The sequence below is a fragment of the Elgaria multicarinata genome, chromosome 9 (assembly GCF_023053635.1).
Source record: "Elgaria multicarinata webbii isolate HBS135686 ecotype San Diego chromosome 9, rElgMul1.1.pri, whole genome shotgun sequence".
Lineage (NCBI taxonomy): Eukaryota > Metazoa > Chordata > Lepidosauria > Squamata > Anguidae > Elgaria > Elgaria multicarinata.
Genome location: NC_086179.1, coordinates 54,609,844 through 54,624,613, shown reverse-complemented (window position 1 = coordinate 54,624,613; position 14,770 = coordinate 54,609,844). Strand labels below are relative to the sequence as shown.

Below are 14,770 nucleotides of genomic sequence, written 5' to 3'. Positions count from 1 at the left end.
GATTACATTAAGCCCGTCTGTAATTCTAGCACTGCTCCGGAGGAGTCCAAAGTCCAGCCGTAGTTTGTGGCTTTCCAGCAACGCCGTCTCGGCACCCTCAAGGGCGTTTTGTTCCTCTAATCCTCTGCCCCTGAATCATCTTTCCCTACCGCCCAGAGAGCTCCGGCTATTGGGCGGTATAGAAATGTAATAAATAAATAAATAAATTCCACGGCTAATGTACGGGTCAGCTGACCCGCCGGCGTAGATGAAGTTGCGGGACACAACCTCTAGGGGGAGCCTCGGGGCTCTCAGGCCTCGTCCTACCCCGAGGCTTCTTTTTCTACCTGTGACTTAGGGTGAATTCAGTTCCGCCCGATCAGGGGCCGCCGCCCTTGAGCGCATGCGCAGCCCCTCCCCGCCCCCGCGGGAACAAGCGGCCAGAAGAGGCGGAGAAGCGCGAGCAGTTGCTGTTGTTGTTCCTGTCGTCGTCTTCGGCAAGGATCCATCTCGCTGGGCTCGGCAGGTAAGCCTCGACCTCCCTCTCTCACGTTCCCACCCTCCCCTTCCTTCGGAGGATTTGGGTTTTATTTTCTTCTGGGCAACCAGCACTTGTGCTCCCCCCCCTCTCCCCAGACCTGGAGCATCCCGGGGTCTCCTGTCCTCCCTCTCGTGCTACCGGTTGATTGGAGCGCCTCGAAACTGCAACTCCAAGGCATGTTGTCTTCAGGCTCCCGCGCCCGGCCCAATCCCTCTGCCGTCATCTCCTCTCTCTTGGTTTCCCAGGCAGGCACCCAGCATTCATATGTTCAGTACGGCCAACAGGGATTCGTCTCTTCCCTCCCCAACCTCCACCTGCTCTTTAAATAACAACAACATCAACGACGACAACGACGACGCATTTTGGGTGAGGGCACATTCAAGATCACTTTCTGCCCGGCTCGTTCGCTGGAGTCACCTTGCCCACTTGCCGCCGGGAGTGACCGCCCAATTTCAGTGCATCTGGGTCTCGTCTGGTTCGTGTGTGCAGATTAACATGGGAAAAGACGGGCGTCTCAGTATGGGCATTAACATGGGATTAACTTGGAAGAGGAGGGGGCATTTTAGCATAGTATTTGATGTCTGGCTTAACCTTGGCCTTCTCCACCCTGGTGCCCTACAGATGTGTTGGATTACAACTCCCACAGTCCCTGATTGAGGGTTTTGGGAGTTGTAGTCCAACACAGTTGGAGGGTCCAATTTGGGGAGCTGGTAACGGTACTATGATTTTGTGTGTCTGGCTTGCTAGACAGACCGATATGTCACAGGCAATCCATATCCGTAATCTCTGGGGTGGGGGTGGGTGGGCACCCAGCATCCATTGCTCCTTCCTTATTTTTGAAGCCCTTGACACACTCTAAGCTGCTTTGCATACATCTCCCCTTAAATATCTTTCAGATTCCCAAGCTCACAGCCACCCGCTTCTGGTCCAGGTGCCTTCAGACCAACAAATCTTTCACTGTCAGTCTTTCTTTCTTTCTTTCTTCATTATGCATCTGGCGAAATGGACTGTAGCCCACAAAAGCTTATGCCATAATAAATTCCTTAGTCTTTATGGTGCTACAAGACTCTTTGTTTTTGCTGCAACAGACCAATACTGCTCTCCAGCTAGAAGTCTTTCTTTTGTTTCCCTAACAGCCAGCACCTATAAGTTACTCCTAATGCCCATAAACATGTAGAACAATGCTTGCACCTTGTGGCCATCATCATAACACCTGGCTTCTCAGAGTCAACTGTATTCTGCATCAATTGTAGCTTGTATTCCTGATCCTGTAAGTTAATTATTTAGTGCTATGTTCCCCACTGCTCATTTTCCCTCTAGCAGTGTTGGCCTCCCCCCTTTCCCTATGTCCCCTCTGTGCTCTTCCCCCATCGGTTGAAAGCAGAAGGAATCATACAGACTGAATATATACAAACATAATTAGCATAGTGTATTCTGAGCTCAACATTTTGATTGATGGAGAACTAGAATTTTGGGGAACAGTACAGAGAGCTAAATCAACTTAAATTTCATAAGGGAAATGCTGGGTGATATGCATGTGCTAAAATTTTAAACATGGAGAGTTAGTTAGTATGTTGTGAGGAGCTCTGGATAAAGTTTTGTTAAACATTGCCTGTTTCCTAATATTAGATATTGTCAGTTTATCATTAAAGGATTGTCCTCTGAAGTACTGAACAGAATATGAGTTTTGCAGGGTAGAAAGCATAATGTCTACCTCGCTCTAAAACTGAAGTGTTCATTGTAACAGCCACCAAAAAATTGTCTATAGAGCTACTTTTCATAGCAGGTTGATACCTTGTAATTGGAGATTACTGATATTGTAAGTATACAGGTTTAAGATAATACTATTATGAAACTGAGGTTAAGTTGGATGAAGGGAAAATGGTGCATGTGTTGCTTCAGAATTCATATTAAAAAGTCCTGAATGGAGGTTTGTGTGGAGCAAACTGTAACTGTTTTCTGAAGCTTTGTTGTTGTTTTTTAAAACATTGTGGGAATTGCTTTGTTTTTATAATATCTTCTTAACCCTTTGCACCAACTTTTCCTTGCTGGTGTTATTCATAAATTCATAATTAAAAAGTACTAGGGGGTAGAATAAATCTTATGTAGTTCTTGAGAAATTACTTCTAACATAAAATGGAAGATTAATAATGCCTGTATTTGAATATAATTAGCACATGAGTTTAATCTATTATACATGAAATGGGGGGATTGGTATGCAAAAACTGAAGCAAAATTATGCTTTTTTTTTTTTTACTTCTGGCAGTTCATGCATGTTTTATGTATTCTGTGCATGGCCACAGCAAGCCTTTTTTGTCTTTATTTTCCTTTCAGTAGTGGTAGAATTCTATTACTCTAGGTTAACATTACCTTGAGAATAAAGAGGGATAAATAATTTATCCTAGTCATTACGCTTTTGATAAATAACTAATGTGTGTGTAACTTGCAGCTGATACTTAATACTTGTTTAACGGGACAATATTTGGTGGAGAAAATTCCAGTTTATCTCAGAATTATCGTTTTTAGTAGAGGAAAATTATTTTGACTCTGTTCACCACAAAACTCTGTGGCATCATGCAAATATCTAACATGTAATGATTTTTAAAAATCCATTAAATACTTGTAGGGATGTTCTAGTGATGCATACTGTAAAGTAGTGTCTGTTAACATGATTTATATCCCACTATTCAGGATACAAGTTCTTCTAATTAACATCAAAACCCACTAACAAAATCACAATAAAAAAATAAAAAATAGACCAGGTCTTCAGGATTCTTCCCACAGCAGATGGTGGGTAGATGTCCCTGCCAAGGAAGGGGATAGTCCAGCTGAAACAGGAGAATCAGGTTCCTGGTATTATCCTCATGCACCCTTTTCATTTCATGTATATACCACCCAATAGCCAAAGCTCTCTGGGCGGTTCATGGAAATTACAGCCCCAAATACAACATCATAAAATATTGTTATTAAAACTTTTATTAATAAAACAATAAATGGCCTCTTTAACAGAGAAAATTGGAAAACAACGGAAAACAGTTAAAACGTATTACCAAGACCTGATAAAACAGCTGATGTTAAAAGCTCTGTAAAATGACTGGGAGTTGAGGAAAGCCTTAACCTGGTGTTGAAAAGATAACAGTGCTGGTGCCATGCAGTCTTCCCTCTCCAGCCACCCTTCCTGTGGGGCAATTGTGTTGTACTATGCCTAGATTGTTATGGACGTATGTATGCAAGTTATTTTTCTCAGTGCTAGAGGTGGGCAGTATTACTCCTTCCTTTTCCTGGGAACCTATTCCTGGTTTGTCAACCCATTTTCATGAGCATTCTCTTTAAATTACTAGTTCCCATTGAGTCCCAGTCCTGGTTGTCATGTTTCATTGATACACAGGCCACAACCATGTTGTTTACCCTCAATAGTTATTAACACTGTATCCTTTGGCTGTTGGAAGAGATTGAGGAGCAATGGTAATAGCAGGGGAAGAAACTTAATGGCTGACTCTTGGACTTTGGGCCTAATTGAGGCTCAGAAGTCTGAGGTAGTTTAATCATTGCTGCATATAACAAATGTTTACCATTTTTGGCCTGTTGTGAGTCTATATTAAGAAAGGGTTTTGTAATGAGCTGCCAGGGCTCAATAGCCCAAAGTGATCTTCTGCAGATGAAGAACTTTCCCCAATGGAATGATGGCGAACAACTACATTGAGCATGAAGTCACAAGTCAGTACCCGCTTGCTGACTGGGCCGAAAGTGAGCAGTGGCCAGTTATGGATGTTGGGATAGTGGGCTGGGCAAGGCTGATGGGATTTTTAGGGAGAAGAGAAGAATAAGAAATGGCGGAGGAAGGAAGGCTGTTCCAGATCCTCTAGAGAGTCTTGCAGGAAGAGAAGATGTGGATTCTCTTGGTTGGAGGATGCAAATAGGCAGGAAAGAGGCACAATGAACTCAGTGGAGCCCTTCAAGGTAACCCCTGAGATGGAAGTAGGAAGACACAAGGTAGAAGCCCCAGAAGTGGGACGTGAAACTGTGGCTGCTCCAACAGCTCTAAGCAGTACTGGACAGAGCTCATTGTAGTAGGGGGAAATAGTACACTTATCGGGCTCCAGTGACATAACTGACCGGGAGAACTGGTGTCTTTCAGTGAAAGTATTTCTTTACAGGTACAGAAGCTATAGAGCAGGAGTGGGGGACCCGCTGGTAGTGGTAAATATTGGTGTTTCAAAATTTGTTTCTATTAAGATATTAGCAGATTCAACAGTATCTCTACTTTTAGGGGTTTCGTGGGTAATGCTGGCCAGGTTTGCACAATTGCAGGGGAAGCCACGCAGTATGGGTACTTCACCACATTCCTTTGTATGCTGCTTGCATGACTGGCATTTTCTTAATTACCCACACTGTGTTGCATGTTGCTGTCTCATCTGAACCCAGCATGCAGCACGGTGGGGATGGCTTCTAACTCACCCCACAAGCTATGGCTTGTAGTAGGGTTGTGGGGTGGATTATAAATCATCCCTGCCATTGCTGCATGCCGGGTTTGGGTAGCACGGCAACCTGTGATGTGGCGGGAGTAATTAAGAAAATGCTGGTGCGCAAACAGCACACTTGGGGGCAGGGGAAGCCACCCATGCAGTGTAGTTTCCCCCACTGATCATGTGAACTTGTCAAGTGTCACCTACACAAACTCTGAAACTAGAGATGGTTTCATGGCTATGTTTTGTTAGCCTGTTCTTCCTGTTAGCTCTCACTCTGTTTACTAGGCTGTTCTGATTCATAGCTCTACCTATTTCTTGTGACTTGGGAAGCCATTCCTATCTAGTGATGTGCCCACACTGAGCCATTGGCATGATGAGGTAGATATTAATCATAACATCTCTCAGTGGACTGGCAGACAACCTGACCCATAACTGTTACTATTAGTTCTAGGACTATGAAACTAGGAAAAGAAGCAAGGAAGGAACACTTCATATAATCCCTTACTCCTGCAGTTAAACATACGACACTGCCATTGGTCCATCTAATCCAGTACTGATGTCTTTGGCCATAGTTCCCCAACCTCTCAGTTAAGCTACCATTGCCGGTCACCTGCTACCTGAGGTCTCTCACCTGGAAGTCCCAGGGATTAACTCTGGAACCTTTGATTTTTTTTTACTAGTCATGATGGTTATATGTTATGTCTCGTATCAGAGACAGTATGCCTATATATACCAGTTGCTGGGGAACATGGACAGGAAGGTGTTATTTCAGGCAGCTGGACTAGATGAACCCTGGATCTGATCCAGCATGGCTCGTCTTATGTTCTTTGGCATGCAAAACATGTATTCTACCACTGACTTAATGGCATCTCCACATAAGGGTTTAATAATTCTACATATGTTAGGGTTTCTTGTTTTTTGTCCAACAGAAAAATGGAGAAGAGTAGGACTGTGCAAGCCTCGGACATCGGATTAAAAAATCTGAATCCCAGCGGCCATTTCATGATGAATCTGCCATTTTATGACAACCCCCATTTTAATGTACAGCCCTAGGCCTCGGTAAAGGAGAAACAGCCTACCAGCATGCACTGCCTGGGAGGGCTGAACCTACCAGAGCTCAGGGACAGTGGGTACTCGTGTCGTCCCCACTGCTGCTGGCATGATTGCCTGCTCACAAGCATGATCGCTCGCAACTACGATCAGCTACCTGCTGGCATGATCGCTCACTTCCTGATGCGATCCAGGATACTCCAGTCCCTGGAGGGTCTGTTGCACGTTCCACAGGCACTGTGCAGCCGCCTGCTTCCCCTGAGAGCCGCCCACTTCCTCGGGGGAAGCAGGTGGCTGCGGGGCGCCTGCAGTAGGTTCAACCCTCCCAGGCAGTGCATGCTGGGAGTTGTAGTCTGTTTCTTCTTTACGGAGGCTTAGGGCTATGCATTAAAATGTTTGTTCCGTCATGAAATGGTCATCCTGAATCCGAGGCCCAAGGCTTGCACAGCTCTAGAGAAGAGTATGTTTCTTTTTAATTTGCTATGAAAAGAATGTCTTAGTGGAAGCTTGAGGTCTAAGTTTGAAAGTACAGGGGTACCTGGTAGAAAAAGAGTATTGGAAGAAGTAGAATATTTCCTGGCAAATACATATTAATTGCAAGGAAAATCACCTTTGTTCAAAGTAAAATCAACAACTCCAAACCATAGGTTTGTTTTTGGCAAAGTAATGTCTTTCTTCTAGTAGATAGCAATACACTTTAAGCATTTCTGTAAAAATAACATTTGTAATATCTAAAGAAAAATACCTTCTCTAAATTTCAAGATGGGTAAAGCTGTATTAGCCTCTTACATAGGCAGGGAGGTTTAGAGAACACATAATTCCATACCAAACTTAGTTAAAATTTGCACATGTTTTCAGAAATGGTTTGCTTCTGCATCATAGAAATTTACAAAATTCCATAAATTACAACAGAAAAGATTCAACTTGCACTATTGTGCCATAACGAAAAGATTGAGTTACAGGCAAATGTTAATACCAATTTTTTTTTAAAGTAACATCTGGCAGAAATAGACATTGGAGTTTCAAACAAGATTTGAGACGTCCTCAATTTCCTAACGGACATGATATGGGATAGGGATTATTGCAGGTTCACTCATGATGTGCGTTTGTTTCCCTTCAATATTCTCATTCGTTTTAAAAAATGGAAATATTTGCTTGTGCTATGCAATATTTCTTAAATGTGTGGTAATTCAGTGTATTTTGTCCTTGAAATTAGCAGATGAAACTAGGATTATTATTATTATTATTATTATTAAAAAGATGCTTTGCAAAGGGTGAGAGAATTCTTGAGGCAGCTTTTCATGCCAGCTGCGACTGTTAATGAAAATGATCTGTGCTGATTGGATGAAAGGACCAGTAATAACGAAAATCTGAGGGGTCTGGCAAGCTTCCAGAATCATCATCACTTATGCATATTAGAATAAAAGAGGGCTTTGTGATGATGGTGGAGGTTCCCCAGGAAAAGGCTAAAGATAGACATAACCATTTGTTGCCTGTAACACTTCCTTTAAGAATTTCTACTGCTTTGCTCTGCTGGGATAAATAAGGTTCTCTTTCAGCCTATTCATTAAGTGTCATCATGTTGAAGGCTGGCCTAAATTGAATGTACTTACTGTTATGCACATGTGCTACTGCACATCTTGGCATAATGGTGCCCGTGGGCATCTTGTTTGGTGCTCACCAAGGCACCCTATTCCTCTCAGTTTTTATTTAAAGATTTTAAAAATGTTTTCTTACTGGCCTCTGGGATTTCTTCAAAGCAAAGGGGGAGCCTTTAGCGGCTGCCATCTTAATTTCCCATAAATGCCTCTGGGTAGTTGTCCTTTGTGATTAGACATGCCCATCTGTGACAACCATTTTATAGAAGTGCCCAAAAGAGTGTCTCAGATTTCCAAATGTGCCCACCAGCCCAGAAGGTTGCTCAATCTTGGGCTACTGCATAGTGTAAATATATAATTGATATTTGATTATTAGGAAACATGTGTATCCTGGAATATCCAAAATAGTCCTAAATCACAAAGTATTGTTGGTGTCACATGGGTATTTTATCTCTTCATGCTGTATGCCTACAGGGTTCTTACCAAGGAATTAAATCTCTCATATATAAACAAGCAATATTTGAGTTAATCCTAAATGGAATGCTTCTGCATAAACAAACCTTTGTGAGTTTGTTGGCAGCAAGCATTGTCTGTGTGAAACATTGGAAGGCAAGCAAAGATGGCTCCAGTTCCTTCTGGTGGGCCCCCTTTTCTTGTAGGCCCTGGAAGGGCAAAAGCTGTACTCCAAGAAGCACTGGCTGAGTTCGGATGACACGCTAATCAACTGGGGCGGGGGGAGGAGGATAGGAACAGAATGGGAAACAACTGTTGATTACCATTTCGTCAGAACTCAGCCGCTGTGTGGCTGGGGGACGGCGTTTTCCACACATTACACCAAAGTGATGCTACTTCAGGAGCATTGTGGGAAATCAAAATGGTAGCAGGGCCAGTTGCTCAGAGCATCAGGCCAGAAGTTGGTGTGAATGTGTGTTTGTTTAAACAGGGCCAGTTTCTGTAGTGAATTCATATTTTGGTGCTTTTTGAACTATATTTTTTTTAAAAAATGTGCCTGTCTAGACTGCATAACTTTAGAATGCAGATATGTTGTTGGACTGTATGTTGGAATTCTCTCTCATGCCAAAAACGCCATACCCTAGAAAGCTATGCTAAGGGAGAAGAGTTTTAATCTTGGTATGGTTGGTTTTTCTGTGTGGAAAGTGTTTCTTATGCATTGTAGCAGGTATTTCTCTCTGTTCCCATAACACTGTATTCTGAAGTGATTCAGTCTTAAAGAAGGCTTCATCACATGTGTTTACTGAAACCTGCATGCTGCTTTGTCATCCGTGGGTCACTGTGTTCTTTGAATGCCTGTTGCTTACCAAGATAATAGCTGTAATACCATTTAATAAACATAATACCGAGACAAGTCCAGAGCTCTTTGTATTCAGAGCTTCTTTCCTTTAATTTGCTTCAGCCTTTGACAAATTTGAGACTAGCATTTCATAAAGCATTGTTGTGGGGTAATAGATTACTTAAACAAGCATGGTAAACTGTGATGGTGAAATGTTACTATTTTCACTTGGTTTATAGGACTAAAATGTAAATAAACTTTAAATGGTAGTTTGCTTTTCAAAGTTTTCTGTTTTTAATACTGAATCTATATTTTTTCTTCAGGTACAGGCTTAAATGGGATTTTCTTTGAGAGTGTAGAACATGGCGTTTCTCTTCTGAGTTCTGTCCCACATTAATAACTCTGGCACAGGGCACAACTATCTAACAAGAAGCTCTGATGTCCTTAAGATATGAAATAAAGAGAGTTTACTCAAAGACCAAAATAGAAATGTACTGCTGAGTAGCAACATTTAAATATCATTAAAAGCAGAGTGACCACAAAACTGGTTTTTTAAAAATTCATATTCGTATTGCATTTAAGAGTATGGCACTTCCTCTTATAGTGAACTTGGCTGGTGAGGAATGTAGCTCAAATGGGGCTACTGAGAAATAAGAGGGAGGTGTTGGCATGTTTTGGGGAAATGCAAATAAACCTTTAGGAAAAACCCTAATGGGGCAACTCCCCCAACAACCCCTCCCCAACCCAGTTCAGACTGAAAATGCTCAGTCAACACAGAATACTGACTATGGGAGGGGGGAATGGGAACTAATGGAGTTTCCTGGAAAAGGAATGAAATGGAATATTCTGGACAAGGACATGCTGGCTAGAACATTGAACAGGAGCACTCCACACTATCATTTTGTTACAGGTCCCACGTGTACTGCATGATTTCTTTATACTGATGAAAAATGGGGAATCTACAAAAAGACATTGCCGGCTTTTAAAAAATTTACTACTGTAGCAATACCAAATACTGGGATAAAACAGTGGGTTGAACTGTGTTTAAATGGGTGATTATGGATGTCACAACAGCTGTGATTGGAAGCTTTTGCTTCCCTTCTTGATTACTTGGAGTTTGGTGTTGTGTCCAAATCTTGAAAGTGTCCAGCCTCATTACTTATGGTTTGCAGTTGGTTTCTTTCAAAACAGACTATAGTTAAGATCAACCACAGTTTGTCAGGCCTGGATGAAGCAGAAGCACTTGATCTCCTCGTGGTCATGCTGGAGGGGGAAAGCACATGAGCCTGAGACTTGCTGCAACTTGTTCCCTTCTTAATAAACCATGGTTTGTTGTGACAGCTGAACCTGTTCAGTGATAGTGTGTAGTATTTTGGGGTGATAAAATGAACATTCTAAGATATCTGTTTGGAATGGAATTATTTCTGCATTGTTTGGATTATTCTGTTGAATCTGTTGTTTCTAGAGTAGTCTCTTCCCCACCCCCACTCCATATTTTCTGCTGGCAAATGAATTATAAGACAACACATAGCTGAAAAACAGGGCTGGATGCTTACTTGCAATGCTTTTTCTAGAAACATTAAATCATTACAGTAATTTGTTTACATCCTCTTCAGTGTCAATTATGTACATTCAAAATCCTTTGTCTAAATGCAGCTGCCTCTGCTGATGAAAACACCTAAAACTTCAAGATGATGTGCTTGGTAGTTGGGGGCAGAGGGAAGGAATTGCATCAGGTGGCAGCTAACTCTCTTGGGCCCAAGCGCTTGAAGGGTTTGGATTATGCTAATATAAAACAAAGGTTTGGATGTGCAGTGCTGCACTTCTAAGTCCATTGTCACCGCTACATATAGATTTGTCATGAAATGTGTTTATCTTGTCAGCCATGCTGTTAGCCATTATGAATAAAAATAAATAAAAAGCTGGAATGGCTGTCCTCATTCTCTAAAAATAAAAAAATAAAAATCAAGATCTTGTTGACTTTTGAGAGCAAGGCCAAATGGCAGTCATATTGAACATAACTTTCAAATGTTCAAAATGTTTTGCACACATTCTTGTTAGGTCATGATTATCTCCACATCACGGATTTGCTCTACGCACCAATGGAATTTAAATTGGAATAAGGTTTGCACATATGTGTTACTTTGCTAATTTATGCCAATTGCAGAGTCTTTTTTTTGTTTGTGGAATTTGGTGCTCAGTGTAAAGTCCTAGACAAAGTTGGCTGAAAATCTGCAAACCTGTATTTTTATAGCATCACCCATACACCTGGAATCTCTCAGATGAGCTGAAGTAAGAAGAGTCTACATTTTGACTGTGGCAGTGCGGGAGAGCGGAGGGAGGACAGGACAGGGAGGAAGGGACAAGTATGTTACTGCTCTTGCTGTCATGTATAGGCTTTGTTAAAATATAAAGGCCTGTGGCTGCAGTCCTAAACTCAGTAAGCATTTTTAGTGCAGTGGGAAGGAGTAGGAGTTTAATATATGAAAAAGGGTAAATGGGAACTTATTAACCAGGTTTGGACAACATGTTGTGGGTTGTTTAACCCATGATGAGTGGTTGTATTTGCAACCTGGCTTGGGGGTTGTTGTGTTGTGTGAACCTGAATAGTATGGGAGTGTGGATTATGTGAAGGTTGTTTTACAATGTGTAACCCATGCATAATCCACCACAGACCATGGAAACAACCCTCTCATAATCCACATTTGTCGGGTTCACATGACATGACAGCCCCCGTCATTCAAAATAGCAGATGCCCCACTTGCGCTGCAGCCTCTCCATGTGTTATTTAATCCACAGTGGGTTGTTAAGTTGCGTGAATGGCTCCTTTGTCATGAGATTTGGTCTCTTCCAGTAGAATATACAGAAAATCACGCAGTTCAGACATAGCTATGTCAAGTAATACATTAGATTCTTATAGTTAGCTTTAATTCTCACAACCGTGAGTATTTGTATTTGTAAAATGCAGTTTAACACTATTTTGCTGTATACAACAACTGAAGGTGCTGACTCAATTCCATTCCTTTCTCCTTGTGCCTTTAAGAGGGCTTAATTTCTACCTATAAAGCAGAAAGTATGTGTGTCACATACTGTATGTCCCAAAATGTTTACCCACTTCCACATATGGTACTGCCTTAATGCTGTTCACCCAGACAAGTCTTTGGGTACATGGATCAGAAAATATGTAAAAACATGAATTTTGGGTTTTTAAGTACTTTTAAAGAATTTAATAAAACTTAGGTTTATGCCTACAACTCCCAGCATGCCTTGGGTGGGAGGCCAAACTTACTGGCCTTTGGTGGCCATTGTGATTCCTAAAGTCAGTCAACCCAATTCCACAGGAAACAACCCACATAAATGGGCTGTATCCTTTTGCGGTGCCTCCTCCCACCTGCCATGTGTGGTTTTAAAATCATAACCAGATATAACAGTGTGTCTTGGACAGGCCGCACTCTGGACATGCTCAAAGGCACCCTGTCCTAATATTGCTATTTTCTTAGAAACTGAGGGAGGGGGGAAGGGAAGGGAGGCACTCTGCACATGCCCAGAAACAAGCTTGACGAAGGAGGGCAATTCCCGGCCCTTCAGTACAGGCTCCTGATGGAGCACTTCATGGGTGAGAAGTGCACGCTGAAGCAGTCCCAGCAGGACTTGGCCGGAGTTGTGGGCATCCACTAAGAGCTGAGGACATGGGCACCTGAGGGCTGCCAAAGGCATGCTGGGAGATGTAGTACTGGCATCACTATCTCTCAGTCCTAACTCAGCCCCCACTAACTGACTTTGCCCTACTGCCACTCACCCCGCCCACCATTCCATTCTAGCCTCAGCTATCAGTCATTCTTCCATTCACTCTTCATAGTCAGGCTTTTACATAAAAATCATAAATTTTATTCAGTAATTCTTGCATCTGTCTTGGAATGTTATAGTTTACTTATAACAGGGCGGGGAAAACGGCAGATTAAAAATCTTATCAAGTTAAAAGGCCTTGGAAAATAAATTTTTAAAAAAATCACTTGGCACTGGAAAGCCATTAATGCAGTCGCTAGGCAAGCCTGCCTGGGAAAAAGAAATCCTTAAGCAGGGTGCTACAACTAAGAAGGCCCACTCTCCCACCACACCTCAGGTGTATTCAAAGATTAACATGTTATTCAGGGAGCTGGGCTTGTGTCTACAACTCCAAGCATGCCTTGGGCATGAGGGAAGACTTATCAGGCTTTGGTGGCCATCATATGGAAGTAGCTCACCATCCTGGGCCTGAAAGAGGGCTCCTGGGGATGGCTAGAGTAGAAGGGAAGGAGGTCGCAGCTCTTACCCGTGAGTCAGTTGGACAGCTCCCTCAGAGAGAGGGGTGTGTGGGTGGGGGAAGAAACTAATTTAATTTGTTTTAAAGTTTCCTCACAGGCCTAGGACTGGCCTGCTTTGCAGGGTTGTCATGAGGTGAGAGGGGGGGAAAATGAATTTAATTAGTTTAAAGGTTAACTCACAGGACTAGCACTGGCCTGCTAATTTAAGGTGATTACCTTGCAGTCATATATCTTAGGGGGGGGAGGGCAAGTAGAAACTTGAAATTTGGCACACTGATAGGTCTGGCTGTACAATGTACCAGAAAAATCTAAAAACATTAAATTTTGGATTTTAAGTATTTTTTTTAAAGAATTTAATAAAAACCCGAGGCTTATGCCTACAACTCCCAGCATTCATTGGGTGGAATTCCCAAGAGTCTTCTCTTGCCACCAAACTATGACTCATGGTTATCATGACCATTACAAATTGTTATTATTCCTTAAGGACATTCCATAAATAGCATTTCTTCAGCAGGAGATATTGAAAATTTCTTTATGTTATAAACACTATTCACGGACCCAAGCAATGCCGGGCATATCAGCTAGTTGTAGTATAAAAATGAGATGTTTGCAGTTAAGTACAAGTGGCCTTAAAAGGAAGTGTGCAAGTTTGTGCAAACTGTAAGTAGATTTAGAATTTCCTCTTACAAAGAAAACATTGAGATCAGAGTGGGTGTAAGTTCTGAATAGTGTGTGTGTATGTGTCTGTAGAAAATCAGCAAGACTACCAGGAGGTCCCTCTTTACTACACAGGCTCTTTATTGCGTGTAATTGGGGGGGGGGGGTTCTTGGCAGAGCATTTTTGGAACTTCCAAATGGCAAGATGCAACATTCCACAGAAAATTACAGTGTTTCTTGTGTGTGTCATTTCTAGGCTTACTTTCTTTGACAGCCCAAGCTTGAGTACAGTTGTTAACAGCAGTAATTTCCTGTGTACTGCTCTGCATGCAGTATGTCATGAGTGAAAATAACCCTTTGAAGAGGATTAAACCACAATATTCTCTTTTAAAAATATTAAGTGTATCAAGGAGGGTGTCAACAGTAGGCATATTTGGGCACCTTCCAAGGGCCCACTTTCCATCTAGGACTCTCTGACAAAAGTCCGTAGGACTTGCTCCTGTTCATCGTAATCTGCTTGATCACCTGCCTGATGCTCTGGCCCAGACGGTGGTGGTGGTGATGAGAAGGAGCAGTAGATGCCACTGCCTGCTTGCTCCCTGGATCTCTGCCTGGCAAGCAAGCAGATGATAGTAATGATGAGAAGAAAGGAAGAAGAGCAATAGAAAATGAGATGGTGGATTTACTAAGTGAGGGGCCCATGGAGGGTGTCTTGCTGAAGCGCCCTCAAAAACCTAGAGCTACGGCTATGGGCGGTATACAAATGTTGTTGTTGTTGTTGTTTGTAATCCCAGGGCTTCTCAGGTGCTATAAGATTCTTTGGACCCCCCCTGCCTCCCACTGAGAGCAGACAGAGAGCAGGTCCCCTCTCAGAGGACCTC

At 42.4% G+C, this 14,770-nt stretch overlaps 1 protein-coding gene across 1 annotated transcript in view; it reads left to right on the top strand.

Annotated features, from left to right (window-relative positions):
* Window positions 1-402: 402 nt before the first annotated feature.
* The window catches only part of RAB3IP (RAB3A interacting protein), a 32,109-nt gene continuing 17,741 nt past the window's right edge, over window positions 403-14,770 (top strand). Inside the window, exon 1 of the mRNA XM_063133903.1 lies at window positions 403-505. The gene's annotated coding sequence lies outside the window, so the exon portion shown is untranslated. The remainder of the gene's footprint in view (window positions 506-14,770) is intronic.